Here is a 16,477-nt window from a genome sequence, read left to right as displayed (position 1 = left end):
ACGAACCATGGCAGTGGGTAGCGACAATTTTTCCGGATTACAGCGAATCGAGGACGAGAACCTCCACATGGATTTGAGGTAAATTCGAGTATCTAGACTTGAAATTGAGCTTGGCCACACTTATGAAAGATGCTTAGAATGTTGAGTTGATGATGCTGGTAAAATTTGGTAGCCAGATATGGTGGTTAACCGGCGGCGCGTGGGGCCCAGGCGCAGCCGCCTGTGGCGACGCGTGAAGGCGCGTCCGGTCGTTCCTGGTGGCTGGTGTTGGTCTGTTGGGTAGTATATGTTGTTACGAATATCTAAATAGGTGTTTGGTGGAAATTGGAGGAGGTTTGGATATTAATCGGAATTTTCATAATTTTGGAAAGTTTGGATTTTGATTTGGGAAGATCCGACCGTTGGATCAATCCTATTTTCGATATGTTGTTATAATTATTGATTGGAGATAAGGTATGAAGTTTGGGCTCGTTCCGTATTGATTTCGATCATCCAATGATTTATTGGTTTTAGGGTATTGAATTTATTATCGTAAATGAAGTCTCGGTTCTTGAGAAACAATTATTTATTATCACTACACCAATTTTTCAATCAGACGACAGTTTTTCACTGTCGTCTGATTATAGAGTTTGTTGTTGTTTATCTCAATGTCGTCTGATACATAATCAGACAATACCAAAAAACTGTCGTCTGATAAAGTTTACTACAACGGCGACTACTATATTGTCTGTTGTCTGAATACCACGAAGAACAACAGCAATAATACCAAAAAACTGTCGTCTGATAAAGTTTACTACAACAGCGACTACTATATTATCTGTTGTCTGAATACCACGAAGAACAACAGCAATTGACAACTTAACTCTTGTGCAAAGTAATTTCAGTTGACAGACCCTAGAAGAATATGGACGTGTAATGAAAATTTAGAGAACATTGATTTGTAAAAAAACTGTTGTCTGAAGGAAGCTTGTACATCTGCAAAGTAATTGAATACTATTTACTGACTTTGAACAAGACAAGAGCAAAACTATTAAAGCCATTGTGTATCATTGCTTTATACTATTGCATCCTAAAATAAACTGTTGTCTAAGATTTTCTTGAACTACAGCTTTCTTGCTTCATGGATCCTTAAAGTCTCTTTTCAACCATATGGTCTCCCAAGATGCTGTACTAGTTGATCAATTCATACAATTGTAGCTTTTCAATTCTCTGTGGTCTTCGTTTTCATCAGACAACAGAACATATTATTATTTTTTTGTGTTATATCTTGTTAGACAACTGAATATGTTTAATAACTATTGTAGATAGATGATTCAGACAACAGATTTTTCTTTCTTTTTTCATCATGTTCATTTGTTAGACAATGGTTTGCTGTTGGTTTTGAATTGTCTGAGATATAAGAGAAGACATACATTCTGTACAATTGAACACATCCTTGATTCCAAAAGCCATTTCATTCATCAGCAATATTCATCCCAACATTTACATAAGAATTAAAATTGCCTAAGTGGCTATAACTGCATAAAGCCGGAAAACATAAACGCGTCCACATTGCATTAACCATGCCTATAACTAAAGCAAAAACTAAAACTAGCTAGCAGGAGGCTCATCAAAATACCAAAACAAAAATGCCTTCAACTGCGCATTAACCATGCCTATAACTAAAGCAAAAACTAAAACCAGCTAGCAGGAGGCAGGTGATCAAAATACCAAAATAAGAGCCCTGCCTTGAACAACCATCACAGCTATGCAATATGATACTTCATCACAAACTTAGCCCACTCTGACCTCACAACATCAACATCCTTTTGGGTGTAGAACAATTTGGATCGTCGCTGCCACTGAAACAAAAGGCATAGTTAATGCGCAGGAATTATTGCTAGGACTTTGTAAAATCCTTGCATTACTATTGAAGACAGCGATATAAGTGTGTTCCAATTTTTATCATAGAAATGAAGACAAGTACCAACTGATATTGACAATCATAAACAAGTGCCAATAGATCCAGGAAATACTAGACAAAAGTTACCTTCTTCTTTTTGTGTCTTTAGATTTCTATCAAGCTATGGATCTTCCATTCCCTGTTCAAGATGCTGATCCCAGAAGCAATCCAAAAAACCAAAACCGATTATCAGCCTTTTTATTACTAAAACCAAAACCAAAGAATTAGACTACACTAATGCAACAAACTAATAACTCAGCCCCTAAACTTAATGCAATATTAAGAGATGAGATTGGTTACAACTGTCCTCAAATTGAATGACAAAGATCCTTACTCTATTTAAATTAAAGTCGAACTCCAAATGAGTTGCATAAATGACAATGCATTTACTAATTGCAATTCTAAGAACCTTGTGCTGAAAAACAATATTCATAAAATGATCAATGAAGACCTATAATTTGAATAAGGTGATTGAGACATAATAGGGATCATTGTGTACCTTTCCACAAAGAAGAAACAAGCCGTCGTGGAGCTGCTATTGGTTCACCAAGCTTGTCTTTCTTCCTATAAGCAGAAAAAATGTTTAGAACATGTACATATTTCCAGCAAGTTAGCTAGGGCCTAAAATATATTATTAAGAGAAAACCCGGGAAAGTGAACCTGAGTTTCATTTGAAAATTACAAGAGAAACTAATAAGTAGTAACTCGCTACCTTAGAGTGAATTTTCTAATTATACTGCAAAACAATAACAGTGCAGAAAAATGCATGAATGAGACTTCCATCACTCACTGCCTTCTTACCTTGAATTATATTCATTTGATCCCTCTGTTGCCAAGGCTGAACCCATCTCTCCACCATGTACTACTTCTCTTGATTATTTCTGCGACCCTCCATTGAACATATAATAAGTTCAAATTGACCAACTTAAAATTAAAACCACCAAGTATCACACAGGGGGAAACATAATAGTAAGGAAGTGTATTCAATGACACATTTTGTATTTATATATATATATATATATATATATATATATATATATATATATATATATATATATATATTGCCTACTATCTGCAAGGGAACTGAAAAGAAACCAGCTTAGCAGAATAGTAGGTATAGGCTTCTCAATTCATTCATATCACCGGCCATGAACTTGTTCTCAACTCAAAACCTTAATCTCCAATTCACTATCTGCAAACTCAACTAAATAATATCTAATATTTCTGAAGCACCATAGGTCTCAATTTGGTTGGTTTCCAGATTAGTTTCTCTTAAAGATTCCCATGCCGGTTCAAACCACTCCCAGATTACTACTTTCATACAGGTTGCACAGAAGGAGGTTGATTCAAAATAAAGTAATAAAAAGTCATACCCTCGTATTTGTGTGTAAATCAACTAAGAAACCGTATGACTTCATATTACTAAGGTTATGCAGTAAGGGAAATCAAGTAAACACACCTTATTCAAGTTGCTTCCAGGTATACATGGCAGACATAAACAATTACATAAATTAAAGTCTAAGACTTGCTGGGAAGAACAGAGAAGACAAACCAATTTTGACAAAATCTAATCTTTAACATGATTACTCTAATTCAGAAGCGAAGCACAGAGACCCATTTCAAAATTGAGCTCAAGAAATATGCAATAAACTATGAATTTAAAATACCCACTTCAGAATCATCAATATCAATGCCAAAAATAAACATCCTACAAACAAACTCGAAGAAATTATTTGAGAAAAAAATAGCGAAGTTGGTACCTTTAGAGTAGAGATATATAAGCATAATCGAATAAGAACCAGCCTATTTTTCATAAGCACTTGAGAACAACAGAAGAAGGCTATTCAAGGAAGAAAAGCTATAGATCGAAGTCAGTGATGCGCGCTGGGTGATTGAGAATCAGAGCACATCGATTCGGAGAGCGACTTACCTATTTTTGTACAGAAACTTACCCATTTATATCCTTCGGCTTTGAAACGAATTTCAATTTGGTACAGCGAATAGGGCGAATTTTGGGATTAGGGTTTCTGGGCATATGTTGAAGAAAAGTTGGAGCGGCTAATTGAAGCTGTGAGACAAAAGGAGTAGTAAGGAGAGATCTGCTATAGATGAGGATTTCCGATTTGAGCCAGAGCCAACTGCTGGAGCTCAGAGCCAACTGCTTCACCACCCAACTAGTCTTATCAGACGATCTCCGCCACAGCACCACCAAAAACCCAATTATCAACTCAATTGAAGTCGTCGCTATCACCACCGCCATGTCCATCACCGAGCCTCCCAGCGAAACCCCAAGCGCCGACTCCAGCTTCCGCACAAATTCCGAATTCAAACTCACCGTCGGGAAATCTCCGACCTCGAATCCCTCGATCTCTGTGAAATGAATCAGAGCCGCGGAGCTCTTGATTTTCTCGAGGTTGGTGAACTAGAAACTGAGAGAGAGAGAGAGAGTAGGGTTTGGAAGGACAAGGAAGCGAGAGAGAAGGAGAAGAGAGAAAAGTGTTGGTCGGAGGCGGGGAAGGATGAAGAGGAGAGTTGGGAGAAAATGAGTTGTTCTCGGTTAGGGTTTGGGGAGTAAATGCAAGTGTGGGAAAATATATCCAAGTGTGGGAATTAAAATTTTTGTTCCCACCTTCAACTGTTTTAATTTTAAGTTCACCGCTCCGGTTTTTGTGATTCCCGCAAAAATTTTAACAAAAGTTTTTTAGGGAGAGGGGGGGGGGGGAAGGATAGGCCTCATCATATAGCCCTTGGGCCTTAAGCCCGCCCGGCCCGGCCCTTCCATTAGGATAGGGTATGGGTCACACAAATAAAGCCCGGCCCTTAAAGCCCTACCCTACGGCCCGGGCCGGCCCGATTGAGCCCTTAAGGGCTAGGCCCGGCCCGGCCCTTAAAGCCCGGCCCTAAAATTTATTTTTTATTTTTGTTATTTTCTATTACATGTGTTATATGTATAAAACTATGGAAGTGTAGAAAATTATTTCAATCTGCCATATTAGGAAATGAGTCTTTTAAATTGAGCCATATTTTGAGAAGAAAAAAATAATTTTTTTCAAAGAATTAACTGTTAATTCGGCAAAAACGCTGCCGTTTTAATATAATCTTATGGGTATTTTAATATTTACCAATAATTACTGTTAACTAATTAACTGTAATAATTACAAAGCTATTATTTCAAATTGGACAATATATTCATGTAATACCAATTTTGAAATAAATCAAGTAATCAACATAACTAAAAATAATCAATTGGTCGAGTTGAAACCTTTTTACCAATGTAATGTTAACTTCTTAATGAGCAAAATGGGGGACGAAATGTAATTTTCTAAAATGCACCACTGGATGTTATTTGCATATGAATATATGTTAGTGGTAGAAATTTCAGCAATTTCCGCCTTCGTTTGGACCTCGATCTACCCGGTCAACTCAATACCCTAAATAGAACATAAAACAAATATGCTCTTAACCGGTCCTTGGCAATTCACTTTTTTCGAAATTTCAGCTCCCACACTCTCATGGGTAGGGGGTCTACTTATGGATGTCAAAATTCCGCAACGTTTGTCCGCGCATGGTGCCGCTCCCGTTAGGGAAGTTTGCTTGTGCAAAGCGTTGACCGCTCCGTTAGGTGCCTTATTCACGGCGGATCGGCCTAATTTCTTTACACAATACCTATCACTATTGTATAAACATATAAGAATTTTCCGATTGATTGATTTTCATTTCAAAAATTTTGGATCGCACATAATCCTTATATGTCTTGTAATGTAATATAACTAGTTTATTAGTCTTGTTACCCTCCAGGAGCAAAATGGGGGACGAAATGGATTTTTTTAAAATTCACCGCTGGATGTTATTTTCATATGAATATATGTTAGTGGTAGAAATTCAGCAATTTCCGCCTTCGTTTGGACCTCGATCTACCCGGTCAACTCAATACCCTACATAGAACATAAAACAAATATGCTCTTAACCGGTCCTTGGCAATTCACTTTTTTCAATATTTCAGCTCCCACACTCTCATGGGTAGGGGGTCTACTTATGGATGTCAAAATTCCGCAACGTTTGTCCACGCATGGTGCCGCTCCCCTTAGGGAAGTTTGCTTGTGCAAAGCGTTGACCGCTCCGTTAGGTGCCTTATTCACGGCAGATCGGCCTAATTTATTTACACAATACCTATCACTATTGTATAAACATATAAGAATTTTCCGATTGATTGATTTTCATTTCAAAAATTTTGGATCGCACATAATCCTTATATGTCTTGTAATGTAGTATAACTAGTTTATCAGTCTTGTTACCCTCCATGAGCAAAATGGGGGACGAAATGGATTTTTTTTAAATTCACCGCTGGATGTATTTTCATATGAATATATGTTAGTGGTAGAAATTTCAGCAATTTCCGCCTTCGTTTGGACCTCGATCTACCCGGTCAACTCAATACCCTAAATAGAACATAAAACAAATATGCTCTTAACCGGTCCTTGGCAATTCACTTTTTTCAATATTTCAGCTCCCACACTCTCATGGGTAGGGGGTCTACTTATGGATGTCAAAATTCCGCAACGTTTGTCCACGCATGGTGCCGCTCCCCTTAGGGAAGTTTGCTTGTGCAAAGCGTTGACCGCTCCGTTAGGTGCCTTATTCACGGCGGATCGGCCTAATTTCTTTACACAATACCTATCACTATTGTATAAACATATAAGAATTTTCCGATTGATTGATTTTCATTTCAAAAATTTTGGATCGCACATAATCCTTATATGTCTTGTAATGTAGTATAACTAGTTTATCAGTCTTGTTACCCTCCATGAGCAAAATGGGGGACGAAATGGATTTTTTTTAAATTTACTACTGGATGTATTTTCATATGAATATATGTTAGTGGTAGAAATTTCCGCAATTTCCGCCTTCGTTTGGACCTCGATCTACCCGGTCAACTCAATACCCTAAATAGAACATAAAACAAATATGCTCTTCACCGGTCCTTGGCAATTCACTTTTTTCAATATTTCAGATCCCACACTCTCATGGGTAGGGGGTCTACTTATGGATGTCAAAATTCCGCAACGTTTGTCCACGCATGGTGCCGCTCCCCTTCGGGAAGTTTGCTTGTGCAAAGCGTTAACCGCTCCGTTAGGTGCCTTATTCACGGCGGATCGGCCTAATTTCTTTACACAATACCTATCACTATTGTATAAACATATAAGAATTTTCCGATTGATTGATTTTCATTTCAAAAATTTTGGATCGCACATAATCCTTATATGTCTTGTAATGTAGTATAACTAGTTTATCAGTCTTGTTACCCTCCATGAGCAAAATGGGGGACGAAATGGATTTTTTTAAAATTCACCGCTGGATGTTATTTTCATATGAATATATGTTTGTGGTAGAAATTTCAGCAATTTCCGCCTTCGTTTGGACCTCGATCTACCCGGTCAACTCAATACCCTAAATAGAACATAAAACAAATATGCTCTTAACCGGTCCTTGGCAATTCACTTTTTTTCGAAATTTCAGCTCCCACACTCTCATGGGTAGGGGGTCTACTTATGGATGTCAAAATTCCGCAACGTTTGTCCGCGCATGGTGCCGCTCCCGTTAGGGAAGTTTGCTTGTGCAAAGCGTTGACCGCTCCGTTAGGTGCCTTATTCACGGCGGATCGGCCTAATTTCTTTACACAATACCTATCACTATTGTATAAACATATAAGAATTTTCCGATTGATCGATTTTCATTTCAAAATTTTTGGATCGCACATAATCCTTATATGTCTTGTAATGTTGTATAACTAGTTTATTAGGCTTGTTACCCTCCATGAGCAAAATGGGGGACGAAATGGAATTTTTTAAAATGCACCGCTGGATGTTATTTGCATATGAATATATGTTAGTGGTAGAAATTTCAGCAATTTCCGCCTTCGTTTGGACCTTGATCTACCCGGTCAACTCAATACCCTAAATAGAACATAAAACAATTATGCTCTTAATTGAATATAACCACCTTAACTAATATTAATAAATGTTATAAGTTACAAGTGTGTGTGTGTATTAAATATGTTCAATAAAAAATAATGAGTCTTTTATTACCAATATATACCATTAAGCCATATTTTGAGAAGAAAAAAATAATGTTTTTTTTTTGTTAAACAAAATAAGGCCCTTTTTTGGCCCATTTCGGCCCTATTTGAGGGCCGGCCCGACCCGGCCCTTTCGGCCCTAACCGATCGGGCTTTTCGGGCGGGTAAGGGCTAGCATATTTAAGCCCTGGCCCGACCCTACCCGGCCCTAAATTTTGTTGACTTTGACTAGGCCCGGCCCGGCCCGACCCTAAGCCCTAAAATTTAGGGTAGGGCCGGCCCTAGCCCGGCCCATGATGACCCCTAGGGGAATCTAACTTCAGACAACAGCATTTAGGGTGCATTGTCTGAAGATAATGTGACAACAGATGAATAAAAACAGTTGTGTGAAACCAAATCAGACAATATCTTTAAGTAAGTATTGACTTAAAAGTTATTGCACAACAGACAATGAATAACAGTTGTGTGATTGAACAATCAGACAACATCAAAAATCAACCATTGTCTGAATAAACCTTGGACAACATTGAAATAATAACTGTTGTCTGAATTGATCCATTCAGACAACATCTATTATATCAACCATTGTCTGAAAAGTAATTGCACAAGAGCCAAGTAATGACTGTCGTTGGATTCGAAAATTCAGACGACATATTTTTTTTTGCTGTTGTCTGATTATTTCAGACGACAGTTAAAATGTTTGCTGTCGTCTGATATGTGTTGTCTGATTGAAAAATTGGTGTAGTGTATATTGATTATTCAGGACGACAGATATGTGAGTTTGAGGAAGGGATAGTTGGACGGCCGTCGTAGCCGCAAAATGTGAGTGGACATTTATTTTAAATTAATTGTGCATGCAGTATATTATTATTTTCCTATTGAGATTGAATTTATGATTTGAATTATTGAGTTTTATGATTTTATGAGTTTTGGTTTCTTGAGATTTACTTATGCTCTATGAATTATGAGATTATTAGTGAATTTCCTTCCCGAGGGCTTTCAGTAAATTTTCGAGCTATTTATTAATGGATTATTGAGTTGAGAAGTGAGTTTCGGGAAGTGATTGATTAAGAAAATATTATGAGAATTTTTTTTTTGAATATCGATTTATATGATGATATATGAGTACGAATGATTTAGCAAATACTTGAGCATGAATGAATTATCGAGATTTCTTGAGTTTTGAGCTCCGCACTTATCAGCTTTGAAGTTATATTGAGATTTCATTTCGAAAGCATTTATTGATTTACCGAGTATTTGATTTATGCTTTCGAGGATTTATTGAGATATTGAGCCTTGAGTTATCGAGATATTCTTAAGTTATACTTTCAGTGAATTATTGATGATTTATTGAATTAATATCGGGTTTCTTTCCGATAGCAATTATTTTAAAGAGATTGATTTCAGTTCATTGAGGAGGTAAATAAGTCAGCGTATGCATGCATTACCTGGTCGACAATCCCTTCCAGGTAATAGTCTGGTCGACAGTCCCCTCCAGACAATATTCTGGTCGGTAGTCCCCTCCAGAATATTCCAGTCGGCAGTCCCCTCCGATGCGTCATCTGGTCGACAGTCCCCTCTAGATGACATGAGGTAGTTAGTCGGCAGTCCCCTCTAACTACCTATGGTTAGTCGGCAGTCCCTTCTAACCATCACCTCCTCGTCCGGTCAGCAGTCCTCTCCGATGCGTCACTGGTCGGCAGTCCCCTCCAGGTGGCATGAGATGACTAATCGGCAGTCCCCTTTAGTCATCGTCTATTTTGAGATATGATTTGAGATATGAGTAATTTAACGAGATGTTTGAAATATCATTATGTATTTAAGGGATTTGAGATTTTTAAGAGATTTCGAGATGTTCTATTTTACGTGATTGAGATTTCAGTAAAGATGATGATTAAGAGTGTTTTCAAGATTTTTACTGCATGCTTGGTTTTTAAGAGAATAATTTGGGAAAGCACTAAATCTTATAATTGTTTTCCTTTGAGATTAGTTATTTTTCATCCACTCACTCTAACGATGTTCAAATGTTTTTCCCCTGGGCCCTTCGGTTTCAAATGCCCAGTTTGTAGGGCAGATTAGCTTGAGGTCGAGCGTACATGAGGTTGAGACATAGTTGCATTAGATTGCTCTGATAACCTATGAGATTAATATTCTTAAGTTTATAATTGTTTTCTGAAATGGGAGATGTGGTGATTTAGGGAGCAGGGTGGCTCCAGAAGATTAAGGGTGGATTATTTTAAAAATGTAAATATCTTTCTACAGGTTTTGGGTAATCCACTTTTAGAGGAAGTTCCGCCAAATTTTTTGTAGAATTTCTTCTAAGGTGGGCCCCGCAGGGCCACTTCGGATTTCTAAGGTGAAATCCAGGGCGGGTCCTGTCACTATGTGTAACTAACATTCTATTAGTTAGAATATTTTCTTCTTCAAAAAAAAAAAAAAAACTCTCTGTTAGTTAGAAGCTAGCTATGAAGCCCCATTTATTTGCATACTTATATAATTATTTTTATTTAGATATTATTTGATTGATTTTGTGATTGGTATGTTTCGATGTGGTTTATAGATAACTTTTGCATGTCAGTTTGCTTCGGATGCATACTTGGATTTATTTGCATGTAATTGGAGCTAGGGTTAAATAGACAATTCACCTAATCGTTTTTATTTTTTTTCCCCACTAAATAGTAACCACTTTGGACAAAAGTGTAATCGAAATTTACTTAATGATTTTCTTAGTTTAGTGCGTTTCACACTAAGAGAACCTTAATTAACGAATAAACTTTCTTTGTGCTTATGATTCTTGTTTGACTTATTAGAATTGCGTTTCAAATCTAGTTTGGATGCTTAGGAATGCTTTTAACGAAATAATAGCTTAAGAAAAGTAATAAGGACAATTTCTATGCGTTTCATGGTTGTTCTTGTTTGTTGTAAATCACATGTCAATTAAATGTTTCTAACTTATTTTTCTAAGTATTGTATGTAAAAGGTGGTGAATTGGTAGTGCCTCTAACTTGTTCATCTCATTGATCACATCCCTAAAACAAATTCTAAAAGTATTTTTCATTTTTTTTTCGTTTTCTAAAACTTAAAACCCCCAAAAGATTTTTGTTTGTTTTCTTTCTTTGAATATCATATTCTTTTAGTTTATATATTTTAATTTGTTTTGCATTTTGTTTATAATGTTTTCTTTGTCTTTGTTTTGTAGGTTTTAATGTGAAAGCTAAATTCCCCTCTCAATCCTTGACTTGAACAATCCTTACTTTCAAATTGAGCGCTTACTTTTGAATTGAGCGCTTACTTTGATAACATAAAAATTAGTGAAACTGTGTTTACATTACTTTTGACATCGTTCCTAGACTAAAAACATTAGCGCATCCGTGATCATATCAAAATTCACACGACTTGTTGATAATGCAGCGATAAAAAGTCATTGGACCAGAAGTCAAACCTTGGAGGCCGTATTATCAAGCTAAGTTTGATTCGTCTCGATGTAGCATTAGAGCCAATAACTCTACACTTGACCAAACCCCGTTTAAAAAAAAAAAAAAAAAAAAACTCTACACTTGATAACTTGTCCAACATGATACATTGAACTTGGGTCAGATCTTGGCTCCAATCCGAGTTTAGATCTGTTTAAAATTAAGAAACAACTAATCAATAATAAAGTAAAAATTAGAAGTCACTTCAAACTCAGAAAAGAACAGATCGATAGAAAAAGAAACAACATCGTAGAGCAACTCTTTTGTAGAAATGTTTGGATATTCAATAAGGTGTCCATACAAGGAGCTATTACAACACATTGGAAGACACATTCATATAAAAGCAAATATATGACCTAGAAACTTTTCCATCGCTTGTATATTTTCTTGGAGAAGCAAAGCATGCAATACATTCATAACTGTTTGAGCCCAAAAGTAATTTTGGCAATATCCTTTAGTGGATCTAGCACAGCGGGCCGATACCTGCGGCCCAAAAATAAGCCTACTGGGGTTTGGGTTACAGCTTCGCCCATTCCGGAATCCATGAGGAAAACGAAACCTTATTGGAGTCAAGTAGCAGAGATTGACTAGGAAACTTCAATCAATAATCCTTCTACAACAAGGAGCAGTCAAAACCCTAGGTATATATACCAGGTTTCAAGGACGAATTAAGGACCTCTCTCATATCAATCAATCCTAGCGATTACAAAGCCTCCCCGGAGCAAACCTTCAACCTTGTTGAAACCCGGTGACCGCGCGCCAGTCCTAGTCTCTCCAAGAGCCGACTGTCAGCATCACCAGACCAACCCGGCGACCGCACTTCCAGTCCCAGTCTCCCAGCGAGCCGACTGCGAGCGCAACCGCCACCGTTACTACCAGCGAAGCAAGGGTAACGCCCTCGCAACCCAGCGAAGCTAAAGTCACGCTTTAGCGCAACCCGTGCTTTCTCCAAACTTCCCAGTGATTGCTCTGCTTAGTCTGCAATACTAAGTATCGATTCGGTGACGCGAAGAGATCACACCCAAAGTCCTTATCCGTAAGGCAGAAAGTCCTTATCCGTAAGGCTAGAGAAGAATCCTGTGGCGAGGTTAGTGCTCTCCTCGTCCACAAACGCTTGAAGAAGAAGTCAGATCAAGGGACTACCCCGACGACTGCACCCCACGGTGCTGGCACGCCTACGCACACGCTCAAAAGAGACAGTTTGCAAGCCAACTGGTTTTGGAGCCAAACAATAACTATCAAATAATAGTATATGTTGTGATTATACTCTAAAGGTTCAGAAAGACCACTTTCTTGCAAATTGTCTTTCCTTGTCTTGGCATACGTTTGTACTCGATCAACTGCATTCTAACTTTAAATCACTTGCTGGCTATGGGCCTGAATACTAAGCTAGTAACACTCTCAACCACCAGTAGTCAAGAATGTTGCCAGCAAATATACACCATTAAACATTTACAATAAAGATACCAATAAAGAAAAGGCAAAAAAGAGACATTGCATGTAGTCATATACCAAATGTAGATAATATCATTTTATGGAGAGATTCTGTAAAAAGTAAAAATTATGAGGAAAGATGTTATGCTTCTTCCTGAGTATTTTGAGACTTTGGTGAAAGGACTGTGCAGGGCTGATAGAATTGTAGATCGATGCTTTGGAAATTTTGGATATTATGAAGAAAAGAGATTTTGTTGATGGAAATGTCTATGGGATTATCATCAATGGATACCTAAGAAAAAATGATGTTTCTAGAGCACTTGATATGTTTCTTAGTTTGAAAGAATGCATGTAGTCTTCACCTGAATGCAATCTGCTGCAGAGAAAATCCTCATCAAGTCAGATGGGGATATTTCTTCATCTTCTCCGTTTCCGATTCCCAAGTTGTTCTTTCCATCCCATCATGGTTCCACAGGACCTTCACTACAGAGGCCATCCTATTTCTCAATATCCTTTTCGGTTTTCCCCAGGATTTTCACTGGAATCTTCTGTTTCATTCCCTTCTTACTGTTCTGTATTAGTTGTGTTACAGCAAAGTCACATGAAACCCAAGTTGTTCTTTCCAGCCCATCATGGTTCCACAGGACCTTCACTACAGAGGCCATCCTATTTCTCAATATCCTTTCCCCAGGATTTTCACTGGAATCTTCTGTTTCCTTCCCTTCTTACTGTTCTGTATTAGTTGTGTTACAGCAAAGTCACATGAAACGCAGAACGTTGCGGTACGGGTACGCGGTACGCCAGTCTTTAGGATACGCGGTACGTTAAGATATATAAGCTAATTTTAATTAAAATAAATTACATATATTAAATAAAATTATGGAAAAATAATACATAGATAACCATACCATAAATAAAAATCTCAACAAAAATTATAAAATAAAAATAAATTGTCATTACTGCTTAAAAATTAATTGAATTTTTGATAAGCTCAAAGTGAGTTCTCAAAATTAACCCTGTTGACAATTGTTAGTATATAGCAAGTAGGGATCGTTCTATCCAGAGATTGAGGATGCTCCTGTCATTTAAACGTCAAAGAAAAGATTTATAATTAGAAGTATACAATATTTAAGAAAATTATAAGGAATTAAAAGGGGATTTTGAAAATTGTTTATTTACTAAACTAATTAACTAATTACATTGACCAATCAACCAAGAATCAAGGATAAAATGGACGGATAAGATGTATGATGAAGTAAACAACCTTTAACATGAATTCAAGATTACAAATTAGAGTTCACGAATCAAAACACCAACTTGAACGAAATCAATCAAGAACAAACCATGAACGCATGCATAAGTGCTTATTACTTTCCTTAGTTAAATTAACTAGATGAACGCACCATAGTTAACCCTATTAAACATGCAATGCTAATGAGTGATCAATCCAATAAGAAACATGTTCAACGCATTAGACACTTAGAAAGTTTGATTGATTTAAGAAAAACACACAAGTTAGAACGCTAATCAAGCCTGCAATTCTCTTTGTTGATTTACCTAAGGAATTATAGGTTTTCCACTTTAATTAACAAGACCTAGAACGCTAGCATCTTATTATGGATTCAATCATGCAATTCGAAACCTAAGTTGGCCATCAAATAAATCGAAAACATGATAGGTGGGATTGAAGAACAAAACCAACAAACATTCAAGAACATAAAAAGATTTCGAAAACTATAAATCTGAAAATCCTAAAACGAATTCATGCTTCAAGGTTATTGGAAACTAAACATCAAAACATACACTTTAATCTCACAAGAAATCGCAACATCCAATAAAACCAAAAACATAGAACGCTATAGAATTTGATTTTTAAAGTACAAAACATCAAAACCGAAAATAACAAGTTAAGGTTCATGGTTACACTTTTAAAGGAGCTTCAAGAACGCAAAAAGATCTTCAAAGGTGGTGGAGGATGATGAGGCTCACGGAAAGGATGGATGAATGGAGGATCAACTTGCTTCACGGCTTCAAGTCTTGAACAATTAGAGAGGTATCCGAAATTTTGAGAGTAAAGGGGAGGATGGCGTTATTTGATTCAGGATTTTATGATAATCTTCACGGCTTCACATCCCCTCCTTTATATAGTGCACGGCCTAGGTTAGGGTTTCCTAGGAATTCTCCTCTTGTGACATCATCCGACCAATGAGAAAATTCCATTTGAATTAGAGAACAAGGAAACCTCTTCCTTGCCAAAACTCTTCTTGAATCTTCTATATATTTTCGGCAAAAATCAATAATAATTGATTTAGGATTCCTCCAAGACGTCAAGAAGGGTCTAGAAACTCATGTGCAAGTCACATGCTTCAATCTTTGGGCCAGACTTCTCAATTGGACAATTTCAAAGCCCATTCCTTCAATTGCCGAAATTTCTTGTTCATTCTAGAATATTCTTGAACTATGTTGAGTCATCTTGAAGCCACAACATCTCCTAGCACCACCGGGACTCCTAGTGTCATCAGGTTTCCTAGTCCAGCTGTGACTCTTCCATTTCTCATTTCCGAACGTTTTTCCGAGCTCACTCCTAGTTGACTTGGGATTCCTACTTCAACAGGGATTCCTTTTCCTGGTAGGATTAGGAAAGCTTCATTTCTCCATTTCTTTTCCATTTCTGCCTTGCCTTCATTTCTTTCATTTCTAGCTCTTCTTAGCTCATTTCTTGCGTTTGAAGCTTAAATGTACCTAATTACAACAAAGTAAGTTAGAAATGATATTGTTAAGAGAATAACTAAGTAAAATGTAGGGAAAATGACACTAAAAACATAGGAAATATTGACTCGATCAGTTTTTCAATCCAACAAAGAAAAATAATGCTTAAAAGTAATTTTTTTTTCGATGGCTGGAACCGAGTGGGAGGCTTGGCCATCACGCATGTCTAAGTTCTTATTTCGAAGTGCCGCTTGAGTCTCTTGCTCTTGCAAATTTGGATATATGAGTTTGATGTGTTCCTGGCCAAATCGGTTGTGCATTGAGAATGGGTGGAACAGGTCTGCTTGAAGTATTCTTGGTACGCGATGATTCTTCCTCATCAACATAGTCTCCGTCTAACATTCTCCATCGCAAGTCCTCCAATCTCACTGGCGAATCATCTAACAAACTAACAAATGAGAATTTCGATAGACTTTTTTCTTTTCTTTTTTCCTTGAAAAAAAGAATTTTCATAGATTTTTTCAAATTTTTAGTCTGGTGGCTGGAAAAATATTGAAGTTTGATAATGTATAGTTAACACTACAAAGTCTATAATTATCTATGATTTTCTACCTTTGTACTTTCATTCATTTTTAAAAATCCTAATTAAATACCCTTAGATTTTGATGGAATTCATGAAGTCTTTAAAAATCTTAATTGAATACCCCAATGCTTTCATAAACTGCTAAAAGTTTGTATTAAATATGCCCAGACTTTTAAATTCTATAAATTTCTTTAAAATTTTTACTAATTTCATATACAATGCGCTCCCTTAAGTTAAGAATCGAGATGATTTATAGCTAG

Source organism: Rosa rugosa, chromosome 6 (assembly GCF_958449725.1).
Source record: "Rosa rugosa chromosome 6, drRosRugo1.1, whole genome shotgun sequence".
NCBI classification, from domain to species: Eukaryota; Viridiplantae; Streptophyta; class Magnoliopsida; order Rosales; family Rosaceae; genus Rosa; species Rosa rugosa.
This window is presented reverse-complemented; position numbering follows the sequence as displayed.